This window comes from Agrilus planipennis, unplaced genomic scaffold (assembly GCF_000699045.2).
Source record: "Agrilus planipennis isolate EAB-ADULT unplaced genomic scaffold, Apla_2.0 scaffold286, whole genome shotgun sequence".
Taxonomy (NCBI): Eukaryota; Metazoa; Arthropoda; class Insecta; order Coleoptera; family Buprestidae; genus Agrilus; species Agrilus planipennis.
Window position 1 is genome coordinate 23,743 of NW_020442434.1, and position 6,446 is coordinate 30,188.

Below are 6,446 nucleotides of genomic sequence, written 5' to 3' on the forward strand. Positions count from 1 at the left end.
CTTTGTTCAAATTTAATTGATTTAATTATTATAACAGTTGACGCGCGTGGCGCATTGCTGTTCTATAATTCAACGTTCCAATTGTTATTATGTAATTAACGCACATAGTGTATTATTATTGATATAACTGCTAGTGTATATTTCCAATAAAAAGTTAGTTTGAAGTTTAAAACTCTTTTTAAAAACTGGATAAAGTACAACGATCGTCTAACTCGCTCAGTATTATTCACAAACTTTGAATATAATTCATTCATTCAGGAACTTACAAAAAGTAAGCTTTCCCAACGCAAAGTAAGTCGTTATATTAAATTGTAAAACAAAAATTATTGTTAAAAGAGTGTATCAATATTATTAAATGTATAACATTAAACAAATGTAACAAAAACAAATTCATACGTCTATATGACAGAAGTAAACGAGTTAAATAACTCAATAGCTGAACTTAGCATAAATAGTATAGACTCTGAAGCGAAAGAGCAATTTTCAGGCTTTTCGTCTCAGGGAGTAATTAATTTATCGTTAAATTTTATTAATCAAGAAATAAGTAGTTTAGAAACAGATTTAATAATGTAAAATCAAGGTAATCAACCAACTACAGAACAACTAATCTGTACAGTTTGAAGCTATGGTGAAATTTTACCAAAATTTGAAGGTAAAACTAGCACTTTAGATTCTTTTATCGTTAAAATAGATAAGTTTTATAATAAGTATGGTAATACACAGGATATTACTTTAAACGAATATACATTTGTCTCATTTGTAATAAGCTTGTTAGTGAAGCAGGCGATTTTATTGCATATCGTCCAGATTTAGACAGTTGGCCAAAAATTAAGAGAAGCTTTGAGAAATAAGTATGGAGATTTTGTAGATCGTAAAAACCTTTCACATCAATTTAAGACATTACAAATTAAACCACACGAAACACACAATGAGTTCATAGAACGCATTAAAACAATCAACTTAATTTAAAAATTAGAGCAGACAGGAATGTTACCAAAAATCAAAAAGAAGTTTACGAGCAAATTAATGAACAGACCGCGCTTGAGGTGTTGTACAATAATTGTCCACCCATGTTAGAGCCCAATTCATTGCAACAGTAATAGTTTTAAGTTATCTTTCCAAACATCCAGTAGAAAAGGTTAAAGCTTTCCCGAATTCTTTTGACTCTCTTAAGGTACAAAATTTAGGTACTAAACCGAAATTTCCACATTTAGCTCAAAATAACAACGTACCAACACCAAATATATACAGTAGATTAACAGCGATACCAGTGAACAGAAATAATCCTAGTACTTCGCGTAACTATTCTTTTACAAACCAAAGTTTACCTATCAGTTCAGTTCAAAGATTAAATTTACAACCTCAAAATAGACAAAACTCGAATCCATCGTCCAACCAAAACAGAGTTTTTAATTCTAACCAGTAAAATAGTCAGTAACGTAACCATCAAACTAATTCAAATTTTCAGCGCACAGCCTTCAAAAATTGGCGACAACCAAATGTGTCGTTAACCGAAATCGAACCCGCTGATGAAATCAGTCAAAATCCCGAATTAGACGAAAATTATGAAAAACGGACATTATCATTTTCTGCGTATGCCGTTTGGTTTACGTAACGCACCAGCATGTTTTGCCCGTGTTATGAACCATGTATAAAGAGGATTAGTAGATAAAATATGCCAGACGATACGCGATGTAGTGCGATGGATTTCGCCGACGATCTTATCCTCCTCGAGGATAACGAAATAAACCTACCAGGACGCCTCATATTAATTTCCTCTTTCCTATCCTCCTGCGGCATGTCCTTCAACCCTTAAAAATGCTCCAGCGTAATAGCCCCGGCGAAGAACAGGATCTGCATCCCCCGATCCAGACCAACAGTTCGCCTGAATGGTAGCTGGATACCAGTTGTTAATGCATTCAACGCATTCAAATATCTCGGACATTCCTTCAGTGGGACAGGTGTACTAAAACCATCTCTATACAATCTATCTATTTGGCTTGAACATCTCTCGGCAGCCCCTCTGAAGCCTGACCAGAAACTAATACTACTTAGAGACCATCTTCTCCCTCGACTATACCACGCATTTCAAAACCCCAAAATAACTGGTAAAACATTACAACAGGCCGATCGACTAATCAAAAGGACAACCAAAAGATTTCTTCATCTGAATATTCATACCTCCGATGCATTTTTATATGCAAAAATCCGTGATGGAGGATTCGGTATCTTTATTAGATGACATAATTTTAGGAAAAACTTTCAAAAAACATATCAATAACCTTAAATTAGTATTTCAACGTTTAAAAGATCATAAATTTAGAGTTAAAATGGATAAATTAGAACTTTGTTTACAGGAAATTGAATATTTAGGACACTTAATTACTACTACAGGAATAAAACCAAATCCCAAATTAGTTCAGAAAATTCAAAGTATAGCATTGCCAAAAACAATTAGAGAAATAAAATCTTTTCTCGGACTTACAGGATATTACCGTAAGTTTATTAAAGACTACGCTACTATCACTAAACCATTAACATCATGTCTAAAGAAGAATTCAAAAGTAGAACATAGTACAGCATTCGTTAACGCATTCAATACAATAAAGAGAATAATTAGTAATCCTCCAATTTTATCATACCCCGACTTTTCGAAAACTTTTAATGTCACATGCGACGCTTCTAAAGTAGGACTAGGCGCCGTATTATCACAAGGACCAATAGGTAAAGACAAACCAATTATGTTTATTAGCAGGACAATGAACGAGCATGAGCAAAATTATTCAGTAATTGAGAAAGAATGTTTAGCAGTCATTTGGGCAGTTAAAATGTTTAGACCATACATATATGGCAGACAGTTTAACATTGTGACGGACCACAAGCCGCTACAATGGTTGTTTAGCATCAAAGAGCCAAATTCAAAATTAATAAGATGGCGTTTAAAATTAGAAGAATTTGAATACAAAATTATTTATAAAAAGGGTAAACATAATAGTAATGCAGATTATTTATCACGTATAGAAACTAATGTATTTGAAACGTCCGATGACCTTTTGTCATTATTCAATAACCCCGGAGATGTTAGCCAAAGAGAACCAATAGATTTGGAGAGCATCGACGAGTTTTTAAATTTAGATCAGTCTAACCAAGTAAACTTTAGTCCAGGCAAACAAGTTAAAAATCAAAACAAAAATAAGGTCAAAATTTTATCTGATATTAAAATAACACCAGCACAAGAGAACGAAAATAAGCCACAAACAGACGACGTAACGCAGCATTCACAGGACGAAAACATTAACGCAACGCTACCTATTACAGAGAAACCTTTAAATTACTACAAAAATCAGTTTATCTTTTCACTCTCAAATAAACCAAGCTTTAAACAAATACATATTTTTAGTAAATCACGTAATTTAGTTCACATAACACAGCAAAATTATGGAAACGAAATAGTAAACATTCTGAAAGAATATATAAACCCAGATGTCATAAACGCAATAAATTGCAAAACGAGAGAACTTTACGAAGACATAGCGTACCTAGTTAACCAAAATTTTGACGGATCGATAAGATTTGTCTATACAAACACCGTATTAAAAGATATTACAGAGGATCGCGTACAACAACAAATTTTAANGCCTATAACACCACATTTCGAACGCTTCTAACCTTTTCTTTTCCGCCGCTCCCACTGTCCATGTTTCGCACCCGTACAACGCCGTGCTCCAAACATACACCTTTAACAACCTTTTTCGAATTTCTAAATTAACAGTTCGCGAGCATAGAAGTGACTTCTTTTTATTAAAGGCGACACGATCCTGCGCTATATCCCTACTACTCCTTCCATCCTCACTTATCTGACTTCCTAGGTATCTAAAATCAGCCACTTCTTCTAATTTTTCATCTCTTGTCTTTATATTCGCTCTTCCCCTGCATGCCAGTATTTTAGTTTTACTTTTATTTATTTTCATACAGTACTGATCTGTCAGTACCGCTTCCATTTTATTTAAAGCTATTTCTAGCTCCTCCTTGCTAGATGCTAACACTGCTATATCATCTGCAAATCTAAGCATACTAATCTTTTGCCCTTGCACAGCTATCCCTACAGTTGTACTGTCTTTAATGATGTTGATGGCGTCTTCGATGTATAGATTAAAAAGTAGCGGTGATAGTGTGCATCCCTGCCTGACTCGCTTCCTAATATTTACTTCTCTATGTTGCATCCCAAGCTCTATAACTGCCTGTTGCTCTTTAGTCCACTTAACACAGCAAAATTACGGAAACGAAATAGTAAATATCTACAAACACCGTATTAAAAGATATTACAGATGATCGCGTACAACAACAAATTTTAACCCAAATACATAGTCCAGATCATAGAGGAGCTGAAGAAATAAACAACGAAATTTCACGTTATTATTATTGGTCAGATATTATTGGAACATGCAGGAAATTTGTNGAACTATTGTGATAAAACTGAACGTAGTTTATGCGCAAATCCAAGGGGATTTTTTAAGTTTGTAAATAGCCTACGACAAGGTAATGCTATACCGGAAACCGTTTCATTTCAAAATCATCAGAGTACAAACTACAACGAAACTTGTAACTTTTTGCGGATTTCTTTCGATCTGTTTATTCTCCGATTACCAACCGAATTTATGTGTCACCGAATTTTAATACTACAGTCAATTTAAACACAGTATATCTTACATTAGAAACTATTTTTGAGAGCTTAACTAAGTTGAAACCAAATAGCGGTCCGGGCCCAGATTTAATTCCTAATATCTTTCTGAAAAACTGTGTTTTTGCAATATCAATTCCGCTGTATATAATTTTCAACAAATCTCTCATGACAGGCATTTTCCCTAAAGTTAGTACAGTCACTCCTATTTTTAAATCGGGTGACAAAACTAATGTCGTTAACTATAGACCTATCTCAATAATAAATTCAATTCCAAAGCTATTCGAAAAGCTAGTTACGCCGCACGTTTACAACGCGTTTAAATAATTGTTAATCGACGCACAACACGGGTTTGTCGAAAAAAAAATCAACCGTCTCGAACCTTGCTACAATCGAAGGTGTTATTACCGATATTCTTGAAAATCGCGGTCAGCTCGACGTTGTGTACACTAACTTTGCAAAGGCCTTCGATAAGGTTCCACATGATGTATCGTATTGCTTGCGAAACTTAGACAACTTGGAATCGGCAACCCTCTCTTATCGTGGTTGAGTACGTATTTGTGCAATAGAAAACAGCTGGTCAAAGTTAAAGGCGTCACATCAGACGAGTTGACGGTGACGTCGGGCGTCCCGCAAGGCTCACATTTAGGTCCGCTGATGTTTGTGATATTTATTAATGATTTGAGTTCCTATCTTAATCATAGTCAGATTTTATTATACGCGGATGATGCAAAAATATACGTTAAAATCGACTCAGTTGATGATGCGATATTGCTGCAAAACGATCTGCAGTCTTTTGATAGATGGTGTGATCATAATTTTATGTCAGTTAACATTGCAAAATGTCATGTCGTTCGGTATACCAAAAAAAAGAAAAACTCACGCGTCTTATTTGACTATCATATTCGACAAACATCTCTGTTAACGTTAGATGAAACCATTGATCTCGGCGTTACTTTTACATCAGACGGCTCATTTCACGCTCATATTATCAAAACAACGAACAAATCCCTTAGATTACTTGGTTTTATTTTTCGTAATTCTCAACATTTTAGAAATCCGTCTACCTTAATTACACTATTTAATACACTTGTCAGACCTCAATTAGAATACGCTTCGCCAATATGGTCTCCTTTCTCTGCGACTGATAATAAAATGCTTGAATCGGTTCAATCTAAATTTTTGCGCAAACTCGCCTTTGTAAATATGACGCCCATGCGTTTCGATATTCACGACTATACTAACATCAAAAAACTTTTCCACATTCAATGGCTAGAGACCAGGAGAGATTATTTAAGATTCTACACGGCTTAGTTGATTATTCAACTAAGTTATCCAACATCAATTTTCATGTTCCCTCCAGACAAGTTCTCCGTAATTAACTTTTTGCTATTCCTTTTTCTCATACAACTTCAGCGGCAAACAGTCTGCAGAGTCGACTGCACAAACTGGGAAATTTAATATCTAAAAGTGTCGATATATATTCTATATCTTTATCTTCGTATTCTAGATTCATAAATAATCTGTATCAATTTTAAATTTTGTCACTGATTATGGTTCTATGTGTATTATTAATTGCTTTCTTTGTTGCTATACTTTTGGCTGCTTTTCTTAGTCTTCTTAGTTAACTGTATTGCTGTGATACTATTTATACAATTAATTTTATTTTTGTGAAAGAGAGCTTGGACTGAGCGAATATATTATATTAATGTCCTTATGTAAAAAGGGAGTATTCCCGTTTATTGAATAAATTATTATTATTATT